General features: G+C 37.4%; 1 protein-coding gene across 4 annotated transcripts in view; it reads left to right on the top strand.

Moving 5' to 3' along the window:
- The first annotated feature begins 3,240 nt into the window (after positions 1-3,240).
- Positions 3,241-27,879, top strand: part of IL33 (interleukin 33) — a 48,382-nt gene continuing 23,743 nt past the window's right edge. For 2 of the 4 annotated variants that reach the window (XM_081500892.1, XM_081500903.1), the window contains exon 1: positions 3,298-3,343. The gene's annotated coding sequence lies outside the window, so the exon portion shown is untranslated. Of the gene's footprint in view, positions 3,344-27,879 lie in introns of all 4 variants that reach the window. The other 2 variants (XM_081500882.1, XM_081500871.1) reach the window with 2 other exon arrangements.

The raw sequence follows: 27,879 nt of genomic DNA, 5'->3' as shown, positions 1-27,879 counted from the left end.
TTTTTTTGTCATTGAGCTGCATGAGCTATTTGTATATTTTGGAGATTATTCTCTTGTCAGTTGCTTCATTTGCAACTATTTTCTCCCATTCTGAGGGTTGCCTTTTCATCTATTTACAGTTTTCTCTTCTGTGAAAAAGCTTTTAAGTTTAATTAGATCTCAGTTGTTTATTTTTATTCTCATTACTCTAGGAAGTAGGTCAAAAAAGATCTTGTGTGATTTATGTCAGAGTGTTCTTCCTGTGTTTTACTCTAAGAGTTCTGTAGTGTCTAGTCTTACATTTAATCCATTTTGAGTTTATTTTTGTGTATGATGTTACAGAGTGTTCTAATTTCATCCTTTTATATACAGCTGTCCAGTTTTCCCAGTACCATTTGTTGAAGAGATTGTCTTTTCTCCACCTATATTCTTGCCCTCTTTGTCATAGATTAGGTAACCATAGGTGCCCGGGTTTATCTCTGGGCTTTCTATCCTGTTTCATTCATCTATATTTCTATTTCTGTGCCAGTACTGTGCTCTTTGATCACTATAGCTTTGTAGTATAGTCTAAAGTTGGGGAACCTGATTCCTTTAGCTCCATTCTTCTTTCTCAAGATTGCTTTGGCTATTCATGGTCTTTTGTGTTTATATACAAATTTAAAATTCTTTTGTTCTAATTCTGTGAAAAATACCATTGTAATTTGATAGGGATTGCACTGAATCTATAGATTGCTTTGGTTAGCATAGTCATTTTCAAAATATTGATTCTTCCAATCTAAGAACATGGTATATCTCTCCATCTGTTTGTGTCATCTTTGATTTCTCTCACTGAGAAGAAATAGTTTTCTGAGTACAGGTCTTTTGTATCCTTACATAAGTTTGCTCTCAAGTATTTTATTATCTTCTCTTGCAGTGGTAAATGAAATTGTTTCTTTAATTTCTCTTTCTGATCTTTTGTTGTTAGTGTACAGAAATGCATGAGATTTCTCCTCATTAATTTTGTATACTGCAATTTTACCATTTCATTGATTAGCTCTAGTAGTTTTCTGGTGGCATGTTTATTTTTTTCTATGTATAGTATCATGTCATCTGCATGGTTTTTCCAGTAGTCATGTATGGATATGAGAGTTGGACCATAAAGAAGGCTGAGTGCCAAAGAATTGATGCTTTCGAACTGTAGTGCTGCAAAAGATTCTTGAGGGTCCCTTGGACCCTCAAAGATCCGGCTCATTGGAAAAGACCCTGATGCTATGAAAGATTGAGGGCAAGAGGAGAAGCGGGTGACAGAGGATGACATGGTTGAATGGCATCACTGGCTCAATGGACATGAGTTTGAGAAAACTCAGGGAGATATGAAGGATAGGAAAGCCTGGTGTGTTGCAGTTCATGGGGTCGCAAAGAGTTGGACACGATTTAGCAACTGAACAACATCATCATTGTCATAGCTACATGTGTCTGAGGGTCAGCAAAATTTCAGACAGTCACCTTGCATCTACCCTGAAAGAAGGCAGCTGGTATTTGAGAAGGAATAGGAGAGGAGAAACAACTATATAAGTCATAAAACTGGGGTGACCATATCTCAATGTTCACCTATTACTCTGGACTAATTATTAATTGCACTCTTTTCATTCTCAAAAGTTTTACAGTTTTGATAATAAATTATTCTATTGTCACTTGAATAAAGCCCAAAAGACCTGCAGTCCTCCTGGCTTCTGGAGACATGCTTTCATTTGCACTGAACTCAAATTTCAATTTGAATGGAATGGCGTACCTTGTGGCAGTCCAATATTGTCATTAAGATTAACCAGAAGGGCTGAAAAAGCACCACAAACAAAAAGCAAATAAAAAATCCATATAAACATAAGAGAAAGAAAAGAAGCATTGAGGATGAGGAATCAAGATTCCAGGAAGACAGAAGCTGAAGCTACAGCTGCTTTTTTCCAGGGGCATTTGACAATTCTGTGTGTGTACCAGTAAGCAGGCAATCTGGATTTCGTCTGGGCAGAAGGCCACTGATAGGAAACAGGGAAATCAACAAAGTCTTTGGTTGTCTTGTGGTGATGAAGAGACAAAATTGGAGGCTTGAAGGGCCAAGAATTCAGTGAAAAAAGAGGGCTGGTGAGAACTGAGCCTGGCGTACAAGGAGTTTTCACCTCAAAACATTTGCCAAGTTACACAGCTGCATGAGGCAGAGGCTTAAAAAAACAAAGAAAGCTGCTTATAAGCAGAGCTAAAGTTTTGGCAGTTTTTACTTTGCAATTTTACTCACTGAGGAGACAAGAGTTATAGTGCATGAATGCTAGGGGAAATTTTCATAATTTAAAAATTTTGTTAATCCAAAAGAAGCAAAGAAAGAAAGAAAATGAAGCATAAACACGATTGATAAAATCTAGAAAGAATAAAGCAAAATTTCAGAAATAAATGCAAATATACCAGCAATTACAGTCTAGTACAAAGACAAACTGGTTAAAACCAGAACAAAACAAAAATCAACTATACCCTGCTTATGAGACACTTCTTAAACAAACATCAATAGATAATAGATAAAGAGGGGCTTCCCTTGTGGCTCAGCGGGTAAGAATCAACCTGCAATGCAGGAGACCTGGGTTTGATCCCTGGGTTGGGAAGATTTCCTGGAGAAGGGAACAGCTACCCACTCCAGTATTCTGGCCTGGAGAATTCCATAGACTGTATAGTCCCTGGGGTCGCAAAGAGTTGGACACGACTGAGTGGGTTTCACTTTCAATAGATAAAGAGGGGCATTTTGTAGTAACAAAGTCAAAGAATCGCATTGTTTATTCTTTGTGTTTTTAGTATTTGCAAGAATTTCCAAGGTAAAACATAATGAAAGTCCCTTGGTTGCTATTAATACCTGTCATCTCTCCCTCCCATTTACTGCACACAGCTCAATTCCTAATCAGCACAGATTGTCTAGCTTCCTGCCTGTTTGTTTTCTTCCTTCACTGCTTTATCCCAAGAGTGGATACAGCCGTCTTCTTTCATTCCTCAGAAACACAAGCCTTGGCTTGCTCAAGATCATTGCTCAAGTTTGGGGATGATGAAAGGGTTGCATATGAGTTGATTTGGATGGGAATTGGAAGCATAAAAACACAGAATATAAAATCCATAATTGCAGGATTAACTTAAGATGGAAATGGGGAGAAGACAGTGAATTTTAGCTGACAAGATTGTAACTATTGGTTGTTTACATGCTATTAAAAACCTGCTAAACTATCACCCAATCAGCTCTTCTTTCCACAGGAATTTGGTTCTCTGCCAAACTTTCTGTAACAAATAGAGCCTGCAAATGCTCTGAACACAGAGCTGCAGCTTTTCAGGGGAGAAATCAAAACAAGATCGCAAGGTAAGAATGAAACCAATATTCTGGTACATTTTAATAAAGTCTTACAAAGTAAGATCTTGAGAACCACAGAGAAATACTTTTTATTTCTATAAAATAAAGAATTAGGTTGATTTATTATTATTGCCAATAGAAGTAAAAGTTGATAACAGTTGCTGCTAACTTAGAATTCCACTTTGTTCTCTTTTGAGTGATTTATAAAATTATTAATAAATTGCTAAAATAAGTTGTCTTTATAGTACATGTTCCCCTTTCGCACCACAAAACTTCATAAAGCAAGTTGATATTCTACTTCTTACTCCTGAAATGTTTATCCAAGGCAAACCTACTCACAACCGTTTACAACTGGTTTTTAAGAAAGAAGGACAAATATAAGAACTAAAGATGCCATCCTCTCAAAAACAATTTGTGGAAAAAATAAGGAATTGACATTCTAAATGAATAAATTCAAAAGCTTATTAGTTTTGCTACTATTCTTCATTTAGAATGAAAATTGCTTTTTTTTTTTTTTCCTCTTTAATTCTTGCTCTCTTCGGAGAAGGCAATGGCAACCCACTCCAGTACTCTTGCCTGGAAAATACCATGGACGGAGGAGCCTGGTAGGCTGCAGTCCATGGGGTCGCTAAGAGTTGGACACGACTCAGCGACTTCACTTTCACTTTTCACTTTCATGCATTGGAGAAGGAAATGGTAACCCACTCCAGTGTTCTTCCCTGGAGAATCCCAGGGATGGGGAAGCCTGGTGGGCTGCCGTTTATGGGGTCGCACAGAGTTGGACACCACTGAAGCGACTTAGCAGCAGCAGCAGCAGCAGCTTGCTGTCTTGCACTATTCTCTGCCTTATATTTCCTTGCATAAATGCTTGCCTCCAGGCTATTTTAATTAAAATAAAAAATGGCACAAAGTCCTAAGTACTGTGGCTGCACACAAGTTGATTCTAGAGGGTTTTTGGAGACTTGAGAGTGAAGTAACTGGAACTAGGGGTGGCTGGACTTGACTCTCACTCCCTCCTCAGCACCGTGCTTATTCTGTTTGAGCCATCCCTGTATATCATCCTGTGCTGTTCTCTATATCCCTACCTACTGCTTCTCATATTTGTCTTTTGAATACTTAATGCTCTTCTTTTAATTTTGATCCTGAAAAGGCACAGCTCTGTGTTCAGAAAATCTCAGAATTCTCTATTTCTTAGAGTTTGGGGTGCTTGAGCTGAATCACACACCTGGGTAGTATCCTTGAATTGTAAAGAACTCTAACAGGCATCACTCTCTGCAACTCAAATTTCACATTTCTTTTACATGCTTCTCTGAAAGGATCGTAGATTTCTTACTAATCTTTAACTGGTGGCTGCTTAATTCATTTTCTCAGTGATGTATTGACCTAGATGTTTTACTCTTTCCCATCACTGTTTAACTTACAATTTCTAAAGCCAAAAGATACCTCTTTTCCTTTCCCATTTATAGAGAGGGAAGAATTCTGAGGAGAATTTTCACTTGAACATTGAAACAGTGCTAAAAAGTAAAGGAAGAGATTGACAAATGGGAGCCACCTCTCCTGGACACAGTCTGTAAAGGATTAAAGAAACAGCATTCAACCAACTTCAGGGAATGTACTGAGTCACTGTAAAAAGTTCTGCTCCATGAAGGAATTAAATCATTTCAGGAAATACTGTGGGAGGTGAGAAGGGGGATAGTGGTGCAGCATTGAGGGAAGAAAAAAAATCACCAAGAATTGTTCATGCAGAACAGAAATATTTACAGAAATACTATCTGTAAATCTCATAGCATGAGGTCTTTTTAGAGAATATGAGTGCCAAGTTAAATCATTACATGGAAGTACTGCAGAGGGGGTAGCATTGGGGGAAGAAAAATATTACATCAGAGAAATTTATGCCAGTAAATCTGACAGCAGGAGGTCTGTTTTTGAGATGAGAGTATGACTATGCCAAAATCATTGTATCTTTCATTCAGCAAGGTGAAATTTTGGAAAACACGGTGAGAGTCAAGTGATAGAATTCTTCTTTTATATCTCAATTTGCAGCAGGGACATTTAGAAACATTAAGACCAAAAATAATCTTGAACAGCAGAAAGAAATTTTAATTCCATTAAAAACAAACAAAAAAACCAATATTTGGTTCAAGGATTTTGGGACATAGTAGAACCTTTAATCTCTTTTCATTTTCCGTCTGGTTTCTCTGGTGCTGATATCTGTGCACAGAAGGAATCTTTAAGGGTACACAGTCTTATAGGACAGGCAAAGTTCATTGTTGGGGGTGTTAAAAGTGGTATAAGGCGTTTGGGGCACTTCCTCACTGTAGCAGACTCCTGGCATGACATGCTCACATGCTGTCCTTTCTATTATTGGTAAATCATCCTACAACTGTGAAGATTTTTGTTTCTGTTCGTTTTTTGCTTTAAGTGTAGACTGCAGTGTAGCATAATAGTAAAAAACCACAAAATTTTAGAGGAAGATAGGCCTCAACTCCATCATCTGTCATTGACTAGCTGTGTGATTTTGTATCTTAACATTCCTAAGCCTGAAATATTTTCTCTTGTGTAAAATGTAAAACAAAAACAAAAGAATAATAAGATACTCTACCTTAGAGAGGTGTTGAGATGCTTTTGAAGGTAAAGCAAGTAAGAAGCAGTCATGAAAGGTAACTGTTAATAATCACTGAAATTTCATTAAATGTGAGACATTAATTCCACATTCTCATTTAATCTTCACAGAATCTCTATGAAAGAAATATTATCTTCTCCATTTATAAAATTAAACAGGTGAGATTTAGAAAGACTGTACTAACCCAAGATGACACAACCAACAAATTTCAAACCAGCAATTAAAACCCAGAGTCAAGTTCCAGGAAGGAGAAAGAACCAACAGGGAAGACGGATTCCAAATGACTTCATTTAATGCATCTCTGATCATCTTTGTGAAGCCATTTTATATTTAAGGTTTCAGTCATTTTCAAACAAAAATTTTAATGAAATAACATTAAAATCTTTCAGCTATTTTCTTTAGGACTACATTTATTGCCATCTGAAGGAAAGGGTTCCTGTCAGCCACTATTCTCTTAAGTAATTTTCTGTTGTAATGCCAGAATAGCATCCACCCATAAACTTGGCTTCACTTTTAACCAGCATACCAGTCTACATCTAGTTCCCCCTCACTTTGCACAGATCATGAATTGGGTCGTCATTACAATTTTCCCCAGAAGTGCTAATGCAGCTGAGACCTTTTGCAAGTGTAAGAATGTTTTGCTCATTACCTCTCTTGGATTTCCTAGCAAAGATTAGATATTTTCTTAAAGAACTTCATAGTTTTGCATATCTGCTGTATTCAAATCTCAGCCACGCAACTCCTTAGCCTGCTGGCTCTATCGCTGGCTGCTGCTTAAGAAATGCTATGTAAGTTGTTTATGTGTGTGTTGTGTGTTCAGTCACTCAGTTGTGTCTGACTCTTTGCGGCCCCATGGACTATAGCCCACCAGGCTCCCCTGTCCATGTAATTCTCCAGGCAAGAATACTGAAGTGGGTTGCCATGTCCTCCTCCAGGAGATCTTCCTGACCCAGGAATTGATCCTGCGTCTCTTGAGTCTTTTGCATTGTCAGGCAGATTCTTTACCACTGGCACCACCTGGGAAGACTTTAAGTGGTTTATATTTTCTTTTTAAAAAGGAAACTATATGCCTTTCTCTCATGTTCTTTCATTTGGGAGCTTATTAAACCCAAACACGAACTTTCTTCTAACCTGAATTTACTAGTTCCAAAATCTTTCCTTCCTGAGGTTTTATTTGTCCATTACCTTTTATACATATGTTATATAGCAATTGTCCACATTCTTTAGCAAAGGTGTTTAAACAGTTTATCAGTAGTCAGCATGGCTACTTCATACTAATCAATGAATAGTAGTAGGATTGTTTTCTTGAGTAAATATTTCTTTTCTTCTAGTCTTTTTTAAAAGTTTGAGCCACAGACCTAGGTGCCAGCATTCATTCTAATATAATTTGGTGGTTATTTTTAGCTTCTTTTTTTTTCTTCAATGTGACTTTTATAAGATTCATATTACATCAATGTATATGTAGCATTATTTATCAAAGAGCAGGCACAGTTTTTCCTTCACTTACTCAAATGCCATATGGCTTGTGAAATCATAATCATAATCATAATTGTCACTATGTGGTATAAAACAGTATAAGCTGTTTTAATAAACAAGTTTGAAGAGTGCCATGCCTAGGATGTTACATATAATGCTTACATCTGGCTGTCTAATTACTATTACCTTTCAAATGTCAAGTGGAAAGATTTCTACTCAGTACTATAGGTCCATGAGAGTAGACTCAGCATTTAGAAGCAGTAAAGTCATTTGCATTGTGGTATGTCAGTTGGAAAAAAATACTATCTGTAAATCCTTGTATTTTTTTCATTCATAAAAGTTTAAAAATTGGATAGAAATCCAATTTTTAGAGCATCCATTTTTTTTCTGGTTATTTGTGACAAATGCTACTAAAAGAGCATCTGTTTTTAGACTTACTGGCTCTCCCTACTATCTAGGTAGAACCATGCAGGGACTAGTAGCCTCAAGGATTGTGGTTCACTGTTAGATCTAGATAATTTCTTTACCTATTCCATGCAACACCCCTTCTTGGCAAAGGAGAGACCCCAGTTACATTCTTCTGCCCTGCATCATTAGATATACTCAGAAAGAGGTCATCTCTGTCCAAAGAAGGAAAATGATTAGGTCTATCTTGGAGAATAAGAGAAGTGTCTAGCACAATCTTTTCACTTTAAGCCCAGCTACTAGGTAAGCCTACTTAGATTCCCATGTAAGGATGATGAAATCAGCAATTTGGGAAATGGTTGCAACAAACAAATTAGGCAGGGTGGGAGACAAGGTTTATCATTCCATGGTGGACAAGTTTCCAGACCTCTGAATTGTATTTTCTGATCATTGAACAAGGTAACTCTATTGAAACTCTTATGGGAATTAAATATCCAGGATGTGGATTGCAGCTTAGCCTATTCAGGTCAATGTGCAAGAACTCTAACATCTGTGAGTAGAGCCTATACTCTTGATTTTTAAATGTCTTCTAACAATAAAATTTAATATCTAACACACAATGCAGTATATCACTGGGTGGCCACTGGCTTGAGAAAGAAAATCTCATAGTCTCTACAGGGTGAGGTGCAAAACATTTAACAGCTGGCACGGCATGAGCAGATATAATAGTGGGAAAGGAACTAGCTACTTGGAGCGTGCCAGCTGAGTGCCAGCACTGGGAGGGACCTTCACCGTGGCTTTGACCTGTATCAGCCAATCTGGGATAACATGGGAATGACAGAGCAGTGGAAAAGCTAAAGGTTTACAGAACTTTTAAGAAGTTGGCCAGTGTTTCTGGTACCATTTGATAAGCAAATCCCAAACAGAAGAGAAAAATCCTATAAAAGTTATGTTAGCAATACCTTCAGTCTTTGTACAAGGAAACACTTTCACATACTATGAGACTATGTTTATAATTAACTTCTGAATGGAGGTAATGTGAGATAATATTTGATCTAAAACAGCTTTTTAGTCCATCATTATGGACTCATGATTTTGGTGATATTACAATTAACTCATTTTCAGACTTGTTTTGGTTAGCTACAATTTTTTGTTGTGCTGAGCCACGTGGTCACAATTTATCACACAGAAGCCCCTTCATGGTGGCTCATTTTAAAATTTTCTCAGAACTTTAAAATATGCATCACTGCTTTCAGGCAAAAGTTATTCAGGCTTATCCTACATCTTTTACCTGAAATATTAAATCAGCCATTCTCCAAAGAACTCCAATTTCTTTAGTGGAGAACATTATTAGGCTACCGAAAATCTGGGCCCTGGGATACACAGTGGATTATTTCATCTTAATACTAAAATTAAAGCAGTTCAGTTACCAGATATAGGGAATAAAATTATATATTATATAAAATCATTAGCTCATATTTGTATTATCACTTGAGTTCTATGATATATGTCAAAATATTTCTTACAATTATTTTTAATATTTTATTTTGTTATGAGTATATAACCATTTGTTTGATTTACACTTTGGTCCAATTGCTTAAATTCTTTTAACTTTGAAAATGTTGATGTCTTATTAATTGACAGCTTTTGTTTGGTTCCTACATTAGTTTGGAGTAGGAAATGGCAACCTACTCCAGTATTCTTGCCTGGGAAATTCCATGGACAGAGGAGCCTGGCAGGCTACAGTCCATGGGGTTGGAAAGAATCGGCCACATTACTGGAGGATATGGTGTAACTGGTGTCCATTACTTTGCCAAGCAGAAGTATTGCATATGATAGGTACAGAAGTTATCTGGATCTACCAGTGAACCACAGTCCTCAAGGTTACTAGCCTCTGCATGGTTCTACCTGCTTAACAGTTCACTTTGTAAGTAGGATGTTAACTGAAGTTATTTCTCTCTACCTCAAGAAAAACCATTATTAGGTTTTCTAACATACATTCAATTTGCTTGTGGGGTTTTGACCTATTTATAAATAAATTCACACATTATTTACATTTTTGTGTCTGGCCTTATTCACTCAAGATAATGGTTGTGAAATGCCTCTGTGTTGCATATAGAAGTAGCTTGTTTACTCTCATTACTGGTTAGAATTCCTCTAAATGAACATGCCATAATTTATCCATTTTGATGTAGATGGACATTTGCATTGTTTCCAGCTTGGAGTTACATGACTAGGACTGCTAGGAACATCCCCTTACATATATTATGGCAAATACTCTTATGTCTTTCTGTTAGATATATTACCTTTAAGTAGATTTGTCGGGTCAAAGGTATATATATGTGATATATATGTGTATATATATATATACATATATATCACATATATATACAAAAAAATATTTTTTTTTTCCAAAGTGGTTGTAGCAATTTACACTTTCAGCACCGATGTATAAGAATTACAGTTATCCCAAACCTTTGCAAATAACTGGTATTTTCTGTCTTCTTCACTGTATTCATTCTGATGGGCATTGTAGTTCTCCTTTAACGCATGCATTTTTTTTTACTTTTCCTAGAAATATGTAACTTTTTATTTATATATTACACTTTAGTTAATATGTACACTTAACTACATATTAAGTTAGTTGACTTAATATGTAAGTCATATTACATATTAATATGTAATAATTACATATTTGTAATTAACACAACTACACTGAAGTTAGTTGACAAACACACTTTAGAAAAAGATATCTTCCCTATGACTATATTTTAAAGTATTCCTCTGTTGTATACCAATGCAAGAAAACATTAGTTAGAGAGGAAAGCATTAAAACAAACCATTATACTATATTTCGGTTTCAGAAAAATATAGTCAGGAAGACACAGGTACCCAGATGTTCACTGAAGCACTATTTACAGTAGCTAGGACATGGAAGCAACCTAGATGTCCAGGGACAGACGAATGGATAAGTAAGTTGTGGTACATGTACACAGTGTAATAAAAAAAGAATGCTCAGCCATAAAATGGAATGCATTTGACTCAGTTCTAACAAGGTGAATGAACCTAGAGCCTATTATACAGAGGGCAGTAAGTAGAAAGAGAAAGACAAATACTGTTTATTAGCATATATATATGGAATCTAGAATGATGGTACTGAAGGACCTATCTCCAGGGCAGCAGTGGAGATGCAGACATAAAGAACAGACTGGTGGACAAAGGAGGGAAGGAGAGGGTGGAACAAATTGAGAGAGTAGCATTGAAACATATACATTACCATATGTAAAGTTAGATAGCTGTATGATGCAGGGAGCTCAAATCCAGTGCTCTGTGGCAAACTAGAGGGGTCAGATGGGGTGGGAGGCAAGAAGGAGGTTAAGGAGGTTAAGAGGGGACATACGTATACTTATGACTGATTCATGTTGATATATGGCAGCAACCAACACAATATTGTACAGCAATTATCCTCCAATTAAAAATAAAATAAAAATGCTACACTATAGTAGGAAAAAAATGGATAATTCTCTTATCCCCACGATCACAAATGAAGTTTCAATAGACCTTGAACACAGCACACTGTAAGAAAATTTAGTCAAGTATCATTGAATTATTATGAGCTAATAATCCACCCTGATGTTTTTTTAATTAAAACACAGTTCAAATGACATAGAATTTAATTTATAGCAAGCAAACTGATAAACCAGATAAAATAGAGGCTCTACTTGTAACATCAAAGCTCTAAAGGCTGACGAACTGGCTGGTTTGGGTTCTTTATTAAGCACAAGGACAATTCTTATCTTTATTTTTTAATTTTTTGGTTGTCTATTTATTTTACTATTTTTTAATTTTTATTTATTTATTTATTTTTAATTTATTTTTTTATTGAAGGATAATTGCTTTACAGAACTTTGGTGTTTTCTGTCAAACCTCAACATGAATCAGCCATAGGTATACATATATCGCCTCTCTTTTGGGCCTCCCTCCCACCTCCCTCCCTATCCCACCCCTCTAGATTGATACAGAGCCCCTGCTTGAGTTTCCTGAGCCATACAGCAAATTCCCATTGGCTATCTATTTTACATATGGTAATGTAAGTTTTCATGTTACACTTTCCATATATCTCACCCTCTCCTCCCCTCTCCCCATGTCCATAATTCTATTCTCTATGTCTGTTTCTCCATTGCTGCCCTGTAAATAATTTCTTCAGTACCATTTTTCTAGACTCCGTATATGTGCATTAGAATATGATATTTATCTTTCTCTTTCTGACTCACTTCACTCTGCATAATAGGTTCTAGGTTCATCCACCTCATCAGAACTGACTCAAATGTGTTCCTTTATATGGCTGAGTAATATTCCATTGTGCATATATATCACAATTTCTTCATCCATTCATTTGTCGATGGGCATCTAGGTTCCTTCCATGTTCTAGCTATTGTAAATAGTGCTGCAGTGAACAATGGGATACATGTGTCTTTTTCAACCCTGGTTTCCTAAGGGTATATGCCTAGGAGTGGGATTGCTGGGGCACATGGTGGTTTTATTCCTAGTTTTTTAAGGAATCTCCATACTGTCTTCCATAGTGGCTGTATCAATTTACATTCCCAACAACAGTGCAAGAGCATTCCCTTTTCTCCACACCCTCTCCAGCATTTATTTTTTGTAGAATTTTATATGATGGCCATTCTGACTGGTGTGAGGTGATATCAAATTGTGGTTTTGATTTGCATTTCTCTAATAATGAGTGATGTTGAGGATCTTTTCATGTGTTTGTTAGCCATCTGTATGTCTTCTTTGGAGAAATGTCTGTTTAGGTCTTTTTCCCACTTTTTGATTGGATTGTTTGTTTTTCTGGTATTGAGTTGTATGAGTTGCTTGTATATTTTGGAACTTAATCCTTTGTCAGTTGCCTCATCTGCTATGATTTTCTCCCATTCTGAGAGTTGTCCTTTCACCTTGCTTATAGTTTCCTTTGCTGTGCAAAAGCTTTTAAGTTTAATCAGGTCCCACTTGTTTACTTTTGTTTTCATTTCCATTGCTCTCGGAGGTGGGTCACAGAGGATCTTGCTTTGAATTATGTCATCGAGTGTTCTGCCTATGTTTTCCTCTAAGAGTTTTATAGTTTCTGGTCTCACATTTAGGTCTTTAATCCATTTTGAGTTTATCTTTGTGTGTGGTGTTAGGAAGTGTTCTAATTTCATTCTTTTACATGTAGCTGTCCACTTTTCCCAGCACTATTTATTGAAGAGGCTGTCTTTTCCCCATTGTATATTCTCCCTTCCTTTGTCAAAAATAAGGTACCCATAGGTGCATGGGTTTATTTCTGGGCTTTCTATCTTGTTCCATTGGTCTATATTTCTGTTTTTGTGCCAGTACCATACTGTGTTGATGACTGTAGCTTTGTAGTATAATCTGAAGTCAGGAAGGTTGATTCCTCCAGCTCCATTCTTCTTTCTCAAGACTGCTTTGGCTATTCAGGGTCTTTTGTGTTTCCATATGAATTGTGAAATTTTTTTGTTCTAGTTCTGTGAAAAATTCCATTGGTAATTTGATAGGGAACACATTGAATCTGTAGATTGCATTTGGTAGTATAGTCATTTTCACAATATTGATTCTTCCTACCCAGGAACATGGAATATCTCTCCATCTGTTTATGTCATCTTAGATTTCTTTCATCAGTGTCTTATAATTTTCTGTGTACAGTTCTTTTGTCTCCTTAGGTAAGTTGATTCCTAGATATTTAATTCTTTTTGTTGCAATGGTGAATGGGATTGATTCCTTAATTTCTCTTTCTGATTTTTCATTGTTAGTATATAGAAATGCAAGTGATTTCTGTGTATTGATTTTGTGTCTTCCAGTTTTGGTAAATTCACTGATTAGCTCTAGTAATTTTCTGATACTATCTTTAGGGTTTTCCATGTACAGTATCATGTCATCTGCAAAGAGTGAAAGCTTTACTTCTTTTCTGATCTGGATTCCTTTTATTTCTTTTTCTTCTCTTATTGCTGTAGCTAGGACTTCCAAAACTATATTGAATAATAATGGTGAGAGTGGACACCCTAGTCTTGTTCCTGATCTTAGGGGAAATGCTTTCAGTTTCTCACCATTGAGAGTAATGTTTGCTGTAGGCTCATCATATATGGCCTTTACTATGTTGAGGTAGATTCCTTCTATACCCATTTTTTGAAGAGTTTTAATCATACACGGGTGCTGAGCTTTGTCAAAGGCTTTTTCTGTATCTATTGAGATCACCATATGGTTTTATCTTTCAATTTGTTAATATGGTGTATCACATTGATTGATTTGCATACATTGAAGAATCCTTGCATCCCTGGAATAAACCCAACTTGATCATGGTGTATGAGCTTTTTGATGTGTTGCTGAATTCTGTTTGCTAAAATTTTGTTGAGAATTTTTGCATCTATGTTCATCAGTGATATTGGCCTGTAGTTTTCTTTTTTTGTGTTGTCTTTGTCTGGTTTTGGTATCAGGGTGATGGTGGCCTTGTAGAATGAGTTTGGAAGTGTTCCTTCCTCTGCAAATTTTTGAAAGAGTTTTAGAAGGACAGGCATTAGCTCTTCTCTAAATGTTTGATAGAATTCTCCTGTGAATCCATTTGGTCCTGGGCACTTGTTTTTTGGGCGATTTTTGAGCACAGCTTCAATTTCAGTGCTTGTAATTGGGTTGTTCATAATTTCAGTTTCTCCCTGGTTCAGTAAGATTGAACTTTTCTAAGACTCTGTCCATTTCTTGCAGGTTATCCATTTTATTGCTGTATAGTTGTTCATAATAGTCTCTTATAATCCTTTGTATTTCTGCATTGTCTGTTGTATCCTCTCCTTTTTCATTTCTAATTTTGTTGATTTGATTCTTCTCTCTTTTTTCCCTGATGAGTTTGGCTAAAGGTTTGTCAATTTTGTTTATCTTTTCAAAGAACCAGCTTTTAGTTTTATTGTTCTTTACTATTGTTTCTTTCATTTCTTTTTCATTTATTTCTTCTCAGATCTTTATGATTTCTTTCCTTCTACTAATTTTGGGGTTTTTTTTTTCTTCTTTTTCCAGTTGTTGTAGGTATAAAGTTAGGTTGCTATTCGATGTTTTTCTTATTTCTTGAGGTAGGATTGTATTGCTATAAACTTCCCTCTTAGAACTGCTTTTGCTGCATCCCATAGGTTTGAGTTGTCGTGTTTTCATTGTCATTTGTTTCTAGAAATTGTTTGATTTCCCTTTTGATTTCTTCAGTAACCTGTTGGTTATTTAGAAGTGTATTGTTTAATCTCTATGTGTCTGTGTTTCTTACAGTTTTTTTCTTGTAATTGATATCTAGTCTCATAGCGTTGTGGTCATAGAAGATGCTTGATATGATTTCAATTTTCTTAAATTTACTGAGGTTTGATTTGTGACCCAAGATGTGGTCTATCCCGGAGAATGTTTCATGTGCACTTGAGAAGAAGGTGTATTCGTCGCCATTTGGTTGGAATGTCCTGAAGATATCAATGAGATCCATCTCATCTAATGAATCATAATGTATCATTAGACTTGTGTTTCCTTATTAATTTTCTGTTTTCATGATCTGTCCATTGGTGTGAGTAGGGTGTTAAAATCTCCTACTATTATTGTGTTACTGTCAATTTCTCCTTTTATGTCTGTTAGTGTTTGTCCTGTGTATTGAGGTGCTTCTATGTTTTCCGTTTCATTACTTTAAATATATCCTGCCATTCCTTTCTGGCCTGCAAGAGTTTTTGCTGAAAGATCAGCTGTTAAGCATATGGGGTTTCCCTTGTATGTTACTTTTTGCTTTTCCCTTGCTTCTTTTAATATTCTTTCTTTGTGTTTAGTCTTTGTTAGTTTGATTAGCATGTGTCTTGGTGTGTTTCTTCTTGGTTTTATCTTTTATGGGACTCTTTGTGCCTCTTGTACTTGATTGACTATTTCCTTTTCCATGTTGGTGAAATTTCCAACTATAATCTCTTCAAAAAATTTCTCATACACTTTCTTTTTCTCTTCTTCTTCTGGCACCCCTATTATTCGAATGTTGGTGGTTTGATATTGTCCCAGAGGTTTCTGGGACTATCCTCAGTTCTTTTCATTCTTTTTACTTTATTCTGCTCTTCAGAAGTTATTTCCACCATTTTATCTTCCAGCTCACGGATTCGCTTCAGATTTTCTGCTGTTGATTCCTTCTAGAGTATTTTTGATTTCAGTAATTGTGTTGTTTGTTTCTGTATGTTTATTCTTTAACTCTTCTAGGTCTTTGTTAATTGATTCTTGCATTTTCTCCATTTTGCTTTCAAGGCTTTTGATCATTACTATCATTATTCTGAATTCTTTTTCAGGTAGTTTACCTATTTCATCTTGATTTATTTGGACTTCTCTGTTTCTAGTTTGTTGCTTCATTCGTGTAGTATTTCTCTGCCTTTTCATTATTATTATTATTTTAACTTCCTGTGTTTGAAGTCTCCTTTTTCCAGGCTTCAAGTTTGAATTCTTTCTTCCTTTTGGTTTCTGCGTTCTAAGTTTGGTCCAGTAGTTTGTGTAAGCTTCTTACAGAGTGAGATTTGTGCTGAGTTTTTGTTTGTTTGCTTGTTTTTCCTCTGATGGGCAAGGCTGAGTGAGGTGGTAATCCTGTCTGCTGATGATTGGGTTGTATTTTTGTTTTGTTTGCTGTTTAGATGAGGTGTCCTGCACAGGGTGCTATTGGTGGTTGGGTGATGCTGGGTCTTGTATTACAGCAGTTTCCTTTGTGTGAGTTCTCACTATTTGATACCCCCTAGGGTTAGTTCTCTGGTAGTCTAGGGTCTTGGATTCAGTGCTCCTACTCCAAAGGCTCAGGGCTTGATCTCGAGTTTTGCATGGGTCTATGTATTCTTTTCTGCTGGTCAGGTACTCCTGTTCACTCTCAGCTGGTATTCTGCATGCACTTCTATGTGTGAATGTGTATTCCTGATGTATCTTGTGCTGTGAAATGGGACAGCAGTCACATCTCTTAGGGATTTAGTTTTCTTCCAGACCTCTTCATGACACTGGGGAAGGCAATTTTTTCTTAGGTAGGACACTGAAAACACCATCTCTCAGAGTTCACTGTCTTCCTGGATGCTCAGCAGCAATTCTTATCTTTTGCTTGAGTGTCAGAAGCTTTAAAATAGACAGTTCAGACAAAGCAAAACATATTTTAAAACTTACATTTAGTCTTCATAATATTGCTAGAAAGTACTACCCAGCAGTTGACTTCCATTCTTAAAGAAGCTTTTTCCTTAAATGTTTGTAGTTTTAAAGCAGGTCTGGTACATTTAGATTCCACCAATGCAAAGATTTGCTATATCAACTACTGATTTGGGTTGCATTCTCTTGGCCCATAATTTTATTTTTTTGCCTACACTGTTGCTGTGGAAGTCCCTTTTGGTCTTAAATTTTAGAGATTAGATTCCTTATTTTCCCAATTCTATAAATATCTGGCTCACCCTTTCAGAAGCTCCTCTTGTTATTCCTCAGTTTTCCAAATCTGCCTTCAAATGAAGTCTACTACCTCCAGGATCAATTCCAGAAGTATCTAGTGGCATCCCTTTGCACTGGGAATGGAAGTTAGGTACACTTTCACCAGCCTTAAAGATATATATATCTGTGGTATCTGGAAGAAACTCTTCTTATCAATGTTTTATGTACTTAAGAAATGCCCCACACCCAAATCAGGCTATTATTTTAGGAATTGAAAGATAAATATTGCATTCTTTGAAGATACACTTCAAAATCTCATGCTTTTCCTGTCTAAAATCTGATGTTTCTCTTTAAAAAAAAGACAAACATCAAGTCATCTGATAGAATTTTGGATGCTGCCCAAAGAACCCTATCCTTGTTAGGATTTGGAATTACAATAATTCACAAATAATAAGTCATGTTAGGCTCTGGAATCTGGGCACTATTCCCAGAGTCAATGGTGATATTAATGGGCAAATTCTTATCTTTGATTAAGCAATTGTTTTGGTTTAATTGTTGCCAATTCCAGATTGGTGTTCACACTTGTTAGTATATATTTGCAGAGACTAGGCAAGATCCAGAAATAACACTTCCAAACATATACACAAACAGATACAATTACTATCATTTTATAAATAAACAGGAATAATAGAGTTTGGTATATCTTCATTGTCTACCCTTGCAAGTTGTCTTCCTTTGTGGATCTAGGTATAAACTTTTTTTGGCAGTGCAATTTCTGGTAATATTTATTTTCACAAGTTTTCTGACACATAGATTAATTTTATAATCAGAAAAAGCTTATCATAGTATATTGCTAAATGAAAACAATTATAAAATAGTAACAGACGGTGGCTATTTAAAAATATATTTATATAAAAACACTAAGATAGATAACAGAATGTAAAATAATCCCACTTGAGTAATGGAATTATAAATTTTATTCATTATTTCCTAAATTTCTTACAATGAAAACATTACTTTTGTAAAATGTACTTATGTTAAGGGGAGTGGGAGTTCTCGCATGCATTACCAGGAAGGGCATCATACCTCATGATCTCAACTAGCTTGACCTGTGGCCATGTGGCTACTTCCCATCCTAGTTTTTCTTCCCATTTTTTCACCCTGCCCCACAACATATCTAAATCTGCTCTTTTTTCTGCTTAGCTTTGAAATCCCCCAGAAATGGTTCAGGCTACCCTCACAGTCAAGGTGAGAGGTGTGGAACAACACTAAGGCAGTGACATGAGAGGTGGAGAGAGAGGCTGGGCTGGATTGTGGGGATCTTTCTAAGGTGGAAGATTTTAGACTCTGGTGGTGAAGGAGAGGGAAGAGCAGAGATTTCTCATCTGGACAGCTGGCTAGATGGTGGCGGGAATACAGGAAAGGTGCGGGTGTAGACAAGTTGAGTTTGCACGGTCACAGCTCTGGGGGTGATGTCCAATAGGTGGGTAGGTATGTGGATGCTGAAAGTTCAAGAAAGGTCTAGATTTGGGCATGATGAATACAGGGGTGAGCAGTACTGAAGTCATGGAGTGGGTAAGGTCAGCCACAAATGAGAGAAAAGAGTAAATCAGGTTGATAGAATCTTGGGGATTCTCCCTTTAAGAGGTAAGGACAACTCTTAAAAGGGGAGGGTAGGCAGCAACCAGACTTCAGTGGCTAAAATAAATGAGTTAGGAGAGTGGAAGCAGCAAATATTTAGATATCTCTACCACTTGGTGATAGAAGAGGCCATAAACTGATGGTTTACCAGGCTTCTGTAAAATACTGAATTTGTTGTCAGGATTTAAATTAAGTAAACTTCTCATAAATCTGGATTTCCGGCTTTCCTCAAGAAATAAGGGGATTCAACAACACTGGACAGCTATTTCTGCATGGCAATAACCAGCAGGAATCATATACAAGCTACTTCATAGTTCTTAGGTATAAACTTTTTAGAAAGCAAAGCAAGGCAATTCTAAAACAGTGAACTGAAGCAAAACAGATGGGACTTTATCTTCAGTTTTGAATGCTGATTTTATGACCTAGTGACTCACACTAGGTGGTTTGACACCTGCTTTTACCTTGTGTATTTCTCAACAAAGCCTTTGTCCAGGCTGGAATTTTGCTCCCACTCCTTGTTCCCCTGCCACTAATGTAATGCTATGCCAGAAATATTTTCTGTGATTCAGTTTTAATCACATCTTCTAAAACCTTTCTCCCTCTTCCCTCACATTGTCCTACAAGCTAGAAGAAAACAAAGCAAGGCTGCATGCCCTTATCCCCATCCAAAAAAGTGAGCAGTTTCCTTGGATCCTAGAGATGGGACATTGTATTGTGGAAGAAGTTATTCAAATATGTATTAAATTCTGTAAGTGAGACAAAATGACAGCATCAAAAAGTTACCTGATAAAATGGAAGTCTTCCCTGTACTTTCTTCATTTTGTTTTTCTTTGCTGTTGTTGCTTAAATTTTTAAAGAAACAGCATCAAGTTATAGAGGAAAGAGCAGTCATAGCTACGGCTCTGTGAGTTGGGGACCTAAGTTCTGGTCCTAGCTCCATCATGTACTCAGTCCCTAGCTGTGTGACCTTGAAGAAGACCGGCTTTGAGTGTCACTTCCCTCATCTGTAAAACAAGGAGTTTTAGAACAGTTCTGCAGTTTTTAATGGTACTCAGTGGGCTAAAAAATGTGCTTTAGTGGTTCTACAAATATCTGATGCTAATTTCCTGGCTTCTGGACTACATAGTTCTAAGACTACATACTCATCCATAAATCCAATAAAAAATTCCTTTCTTCTAATCTAAATTGTTTCATTGTTTTTAGTGACTGACATTACAATCTTCTCTCTTTTTAAAAATGTTCTGCAGTTTCATAATTAATATGTCAAGATGTATATTTCTTTCTTTTGTTTTTTAAACCTACATTGGGGTTTTTAGATCTCAGGATTGGAGTCTCTCAATAATTCTGGAAAGTTCTCAGCCTTTATTTCTTCAAATATTGCTTCTTTCATATTCTACTGCCTTCTAAAATTCCAACTAGATACACATTCGATGGTTTCATCCTGTTCTTTCAGTTTCTTACCCCCTTTTTAATATTTTTCTTTTTTAAATATATTTTTATCTTTAAGTATTCCTAGACTGTATTCCAGGGAATATTTTCAGGTATATTTTCTAGTTTATTGACTCTTCATTTGTGTCTAATCTGTTTAATCAATACACGGAGCTATAATTTAAACAATATGTTTTTCATTGCTAGATATTCTATTTGGATCTTTTTCATATCCATTTATTCTTTGTTCATGTCTTCAATCTTTTTAGAACACTACCTAAACATATTAAAATCAGTTGTTTTATATGTCATTTCTGATTGTTCTAATACATAAAGTCTTTACAAGTTGGTTTCTGCTGTCTGTTCCCTTTGGGGGCTCTCAACATGGTGCCTACTATTCTTGTTTGCTTAACAAATCTTGGCTGCAAATTACTAATTCATCTGGGAAATTTTTTTGTGTAAATGTTTTGCAGCTTGGGATGCAGCTCACAAGATTCATCAAGATAAGATTTGAGTTTGCCTTTCCAATATGACTTGGGATACCAGCAACCTACAACAATTTTATATTTATCTCTATTTCAGGCTTTTGGAAGCACACAGGTAGTGAGCATGATTTCAGGCTGCAAAGACTTGTGGGGGCTGACTTTTCATGTTGTTGTTGTTGTTGTTGTTCAGTCGGTGGGTCGTGTCCAACTCTTTGCAACTCTATAGTCTGAAGCACGTCAGACTTTCCTGTCTTTCACTATCTCCCTGAGTTTGCTCAAATTTATGTCCATTGAGTCAGTAATGCTATCTAGCCATCTCATCCTCTGTCACCCTCTTCTCCTCCTGCCCTCAATCTTTCCCAGCATCAGGGTCTTTTCCAATGAGTTGGCTCTTCGCATCAGGTGGCCAAGTATTGGTGTTTCAGCTTCAGCATCAGTCCTTCCAATGAATATACAGGATTGATTTCCTTTAGGATTGACTAATTTGATCTCCCTGCTGTCCAAGGGACTCTCAAGAGTCTTCTCCAGCACCACAATTCAAAAGCATCAATTCTTCAGCGCTCAGCCTTCTTTATAGTCCAAATCTGACATCTGTTCATGACTACTGGAAAAACATAGCTCTGACTATAAGAACCTTTGTCAGTAAAGTAATGTCTCTGCTTTTTAATACACTGTCTAGGTTTATCATAGTTTTCCTTCCAAGAAACAAGTGTCTTTTAAACTTCATGGCTGGAGTATCATCCACAGTGAGTTTGGAGCTCAAGAAAATAAAGTCTGTCACTGTTTCCATTGTTTCCCCACTCATCATGAAGTGATGGGACCAGATGCCATGATCTTAGTTTCTTGAATGTTGAGCTTTAAGCCAGCTTTTTCACTCTCTTCTTTCACCCTCATCAGGAGGCTTTTTAGTTCCTCTTTGCTTCCTGCCATCAGAGTGGTAACATTTGCAAATCTGAGGTTGTTGATATTTCTCCTGGCAATCTTGATTTCGGCTTGTGAGTCATCCAGCCCGGCATTTTGCATGAAGTACTCTGCATATAAGTTAAATAAGCAGGGTGACAATATACAACCTTGATGCACTACTCCTTTCCCAATTTTGAACCAGTCTGTTGTTCTATGTACAGTTCTAGCTGTTGCTTCTTGACCTGCATACAGGTTTCTCAGGAGGTAGGTAAGATCTAGTATTCCCATCTCTTTAAGAATTTTCCACAGTTTGTTGTGATCCACACAGACAAAGACATTAGCACAGTCAATGAAGCAGAAGGAGATGTTTTTCTAGAATTACCTTGTTTTTTCTATGATTCAAGAGATTGGCAATTTGGCAATTGGCAATTTGATCGCTGGTTCCTCTGCCTTCTCTAAATCCAGCTTGTACATCTGAAAGTTCTCGGTTCAGGTACAGTTGAAACCTAGCTTGAAAGATTTTGAGTATTACCTTGCTAGTATGTGAAATGAGTGCAATTGTATGGTAGTCTGAATATTCTTTGGCATTGCCTTTCTTTGGGGCTGGAATGAAAACTGACCTTTTCCAGTCCTGTGGCCATTGCTGAGTTTTCCAAATTGTTGGCATATATTGAGTGCAGCACTTTAACAGCATCATCTTTTAGGATTTTAAACAGCTCAGCTGGAATCCCATCACTTCCACTAGCTGTTTTTTCACAGTAAAGCTTCCTGCGGCCCACTTGACTTCATACTCCAGGATGTCTGGCTCTAGGTGAATGACCATACCATTGTGGTTATCTGGTCATTAAGATTTTTTCTGTATAGTTTTTCTGTGTATTCTTGCCACCTCTTCTTAATCTCTTCTGCTTCTGTTAGGTCCTTGCCGTTTCTGTCCTTTATTGTGCCCATCTTTGCATGAAATGTTACCTTAGTATCTCCAATTAAAGAGATCTCTAGTCTTTTTCATTCTATTGTTTTCCTCTATTTATTTGCATTGTTCACTTAAGAAGGCTTTCTTATCTCTTCTTGCTATTCTATGGATCTCTGCATTCAGTTGGGTGTATCTTTCCCTTTTTCCTTTGCTTTTCACTTCTCTTCTTTTCTCAGCTATTTGTAAGGCCTCCTCAGACAACCACTTTGCCTTCTTCCATTTTTTTTTTTTCATTGGGATGGTTTTGGTCACCACCTCCTGTACGATGTTAGGAACCTCTGTCCATAGTTCTTCAGACATTCTGTCTACCAGATCTAATTCCTTGAATCTATTTGTCACATATGTGAGGCATGAGGTGGGGAAACCAAAGGGAATAAAACAACACATTGAACTGAATAATTCAAAATGTTGATCACACTAAAACCACAGAGCCAGAGACTAAACATAAAGTCAGCTTCTTTAAATAGTTAAGAACAAGCACTGACCCAAGAACAAGAAGACCTGGGTTCTATCAGGTTGAATCATATAAAAGTGCTATTTTTATAGGTCAAAATTCAGTAGTGCCAGTTTCATAGTGCTCAACCCACAGTTCCTGCTACATCACTCTGTGGTGATCTTTGGGATTTAGATAGGGATTCCACATCTGTCCAGCTGGTGATGCCTGCCTTGCCTAGTTTGTAGGGTTTCTGCAAGGACCTATACAAATTATACAACATTTTATTGAGTGTCTGCCTATGACTAGTTGCTTGGAAAACAAAAGATGGCTAAGGTATAATGTTCGTTCCAAAGGAGCTAACAGCCAATGGAGGAAACAAAGAGAAACAACGTTGGATATGATAAGCAAGTAAGGAAGGAAGCAATAAATTCTGCTGATTGGTAAACAAAATCATTTCAATTGAGCTCTAAAGGTTAAATAGAAGTTTCCCATGTGAAGGGGAAGAGACAAACTTAGCAAGAAGAACAACTTGAACAAGGCATGCAGGTGTGAAAGTGCATGGTAACTTGAGGAACAGTAAATTGTCCAGTGGGTCTAAGATGATGCTGTGAAAGTGCTGCACTCGATATGCCAGAAAATCTGGAAAACTCAGCAGTGGCCACAGGACTGGAAAAGGTCAGTTTTCATTCCAATCCCAAAGAAAGGCAATGCCAAAGAATGCTCAAGCTACTGCACAATTGCACTCATCTCACACGCTAGTAAAGGAATGCTCAAAATTCTCCAAGACAGGCTTCAGCAATACGTGAACTGTGAACTTCCAGAAGTTCAAGCTGGTTTTAGAAAAGGCAGAGGAACCAGAGATCACATTGCCAACAGCCACTGGATCATCGAAAAAGCAAGAGAGTTCCAGAAAAACATCTATTTCTGCTTTATTGACTATGCCAAAGCCTTTGACTGTGTGGATCACAATAAACTATGGAAAATTCTGAAAGAGATGGGAATACCAGACCATCTGACCTGTCTCTTGAGAAACCTGCATGCAGGTCAGGAAGCAACAGTTAGAATTGGACATGGAACAACAGATTGGTTCCAAATAGGAACAGGAGTACATCAAGGCTGTATATTGTCACCCTGCTTATTTAACTTATATGCAGAGCACATCATGAGAAACGCTGGGCTGGAAGAAACACAAGCTGGAATCAAGATTGCCGGGAGAAATACCAATAACCTCAGATATGCAGATGACACCACCCTTATGGCAGAAAGTGAAGAACTAAAGAGCCTCTTGATGAAAGTGAAAGAGGAGAGTGAAAAAGTTGGCTTAAAGCTCAACGTTCAGAAAACTAAGATCATGGCATCTGGTCCCATCACTTCATGGGAAATAGATGGGGAAACAGTGGAAACAGTGTCAGACTTTATTTTGGGGGCCTCCAAAATCACTGCTGATGGTGATTGCAGCCATGAAATTAAAAGACGCTTACTCCTTGGAAGGAAAGTTATGGCCAACCTAGATAGCATATTTAAAAGCAGAGACATTACTTTGCCAACAAAAGTGTGTCTAGTCAAGGCTATGGTTTTTCCAGTTGTCATGTATGGATGTGAGAGCTGGATGGTGAAGAAAGCTGAGCACCGAAGAATTGATGCTTTTGAACTATGGTGTTGGAGAAGACTCTTGAGAGTCCCTTGGAATGCAAGGAGATCCAACCAGTCCATCCTAAAGGAGATCAGTCCTGGGTGATCATTGGAAGGACTGATGTTGAAGCTGAAACTCCAATACTTTGGCCACCTCATGCGAAGGGTTGACTCATTGGAAAAGACCCTAATGCTGGGAAGGATTGGGGGCAGGGGGAGAAGGGGACGTCAGAGGATGAGATGGTTGGATGGCATCACTGACTCGATGGACACGGGTTTGGGTAAACTCTGGGAGTTGGTGATGGACAGTGAGGCCTGGCGTGCTGCGATTCATGGGGTCGCAAAGAGTCGGACACGACTGAGCAACTGAACTGAACTGAACTGAATGAGGAAGAGGGTGTGTGAGGCCAGAAAGTTTGAAGCTGTGGGTAGCACCAGAGTATAAAAATGATTGGATAACATGCATCCAGAAGAAGTGTAAGAAAGCATAGAGTGTTTTACAAATGCTGTTATTTACCTTGAATACATAAAATAAAGTTTCCTTGAAAATTCACATCATCCGTCCCCTTTACTCCATGGCTTGAGTCATAGATTGACTCATAGATGACTCCCTAGGAGGCATGTAGAAACTTTCAGAGTGGTGGGGAGTGAACAACAGGAAGTGATTCAGTTTGAGTGCTATCTCTTTGTTGCCCCCTTCTTCCACATCAGTTAGTCTGATCTCCCCCAAGAAAGAATTAAAGCCACCACAACCAACAGAGGAGAGGGTCAGTGTGAGCACACTTCCCTCTTATCTTTTCCCTTCTGCTTCCCTGTAAAATCTCTCAGAATTAAGTCATTCAGTGTTGCCAAGCTTAGTCATATTTTCCATTTCCCCTCTCTCCTACCAGCCAGGATCAATTTTCGGGTGCTGGCTTCTTTTGATAATTTTCTGGTACCCAACAATGTGCTAGTATAATTCCACCTTACCCTCAGAGTTCCTCTGCACAAACAAGAACATGCGAGCCTGACAACACAGTGAATGGAATTGAAGGCCCAGGAATTCAATTTCACTTTATTCTACCAATGGCTCCCATGGAATAAGAGAAAGAACCAAATGGACTTGATTTCAGTTTCTGCCTTTGCTACTTACTGACTATGTGGCCTTTTGCAAGACAGTTAATCATTCTGAGTCTCTATTTCCTCACTTCTAAAATGGAGGAAACCATATCAAATACTGGTGATATTGTGACTATTATATGTTTATAATACATTGTTATGTATGTAAAACATCTGATCCACAGAAGATGGCCAAGATACTGTAACTGTTATCACCATTAGTGTCATCGCCACCACCATTGTTATTAAGAGTCTGAACTAATGTAGACTCCCTGCTGGTTTCATTCCTTCTCTCTTACTGCCCTCCATCTGTTCCTCACATGGCAGCCAGAGCACTCTTTAAAAAACTAAGTCATATTCCACATTACTTAAAACCCTTCTTTGACTTCCCATTGCACTTTGAATGAAATCCAACTCCTTCCCATGGCCTCCAAGGCCCAGTCCTACTTGGTTTCTTCCTCCTTCCATCTCCAACCCCATTACATTATACTCTCCCAATTGCCCAATCTGCTCCAGCCACACTGGCGCTCTTAATTCCCTAAACACTGCAAGTTCTGTCAGGGCCTTTGCCCCTGGAGTTTTCTCTATCCAGAAGGCATCCTCTGTCCTCTCTCTGCCATACGTTCTTCACACCCTTTGGGCACAGCTTAAATGCCACCTTCTTTGACCACACTACCTTAGTACCATTCTAGTCCTTAAACTTCCTCATCAATCTAATTCTTATTTATCATATTCATAAATGATTTATTTGTATGGTTATTTTCTCAAAATTTATCTCCCCCCAAAAGAATAAACTCCAGGAGGGCAGGAAGAAGTTTGCTTTATTCACTACTGTATCCCTAGCACCTAGCTGAGCATTAGAAAAGTGTTTGATTTATTATTGTTATTCTTAGCATTCTGTGCAGATACAAATCCACACCACTTGTGAACTCGGGACCTCAGAGAGGTTGGGATTTCTCTATAATGATTACTAGCTACATTTCTTTTCAAAGCATTTAACTACTTTCTAGGACATCAAAGATTAAACTTTCTCTTTTCTGTATCATCCAATTTTCCATAATGAACATATATTTTTAATAAAAATTTCTCATAAGCTCTCCATTTTAACAAGACTCCTCACTCCAATCTGATTAAATTCATTTATTTTAAAAGTAAAATCCACAAAGAGGAAAGAAAGAATAGCAGCCAACTTAACACTCTTAAGGTATTTTGGAAGAGAGAAATTGCTAATCAAAGAGCATCACCTGACATATAAGAGACGTTTACTGATTCAATAAACAATTTTCCGTTTGATCAAATGTAGATTATATGACAAAGTAAAATGAAAACTGTTGTGCAGTGTCCCATGGGTTAATGCTGATGGAATACATAGTCCCTGGCAACTAATGGGCACTCAGTATTTGTGGAATTTATGTTTCTGGAAGCCTTCTCCAGCCAAAGAGGCAATCATACACGTGGCAACTTTGGAAATGACAATATCGCATACATTTTTGTTGTTGTTGTTGCTCAGAAATTAATTACTAACTAATGAATTTCTATTTAAGATACTATTCTTTGATTAAAATCTCATTTTAGGTTTTTATTTTACTTCTTGTGATTTAGTGTTAGTCGCTCAGTCGTATTGGACTCTCAGTGACCCCATGGACTGTAGCCAACCAGGCTCTTCTGTCCATGGAATTCTCCAGGCAAGAATACTGGAGTGGGTGGCCATTTCCTTCTCCATGGTTTAGTGATTTAAATGTATGTCATTTCCTCTGCAATGTTCCTCTCCACTACATGCACACTCTTACCCTCTTCTTCCTCCTTCTTTCTTAAAAAGTTCCTTCTCTTTCCTTGTATTGTCTAAAATATGGCTTTCCCCTGGTGACACCACTATTCTTAAATCCACTCTCCTTCATTGTGTACCTATTTCCCAGCACCAGTAGAGGAAGCAGCACATTTCTCATTTTCCACTTCCCTTGGTAACCTCAACCCTGGGCCCAACTGCTTATGTTAATGTGTTTCCATTCTGGT

Source organism: Giraffa tippelskirchi, chromosome 1 (assembly GCF_054371585.1).
Source record: "Giraffa tippelskirchi isolate mGirTip1 chromosome 1, T2T-mGirTip1v1.2.pri, whole genome shotgun sequence".
Taxonomy (NCBI): Eukaryota; Metazoa; Chordata; class Mammalia; order Artiodactyla; family Giraffidae; genus Giraffa; species Giraffa tippelskirchi.
The sequence above is the reverse complement of the archived record's forward strand: the minus strand, read 5'-3'. Positions and strand labels throughout refer to the sequence as shown.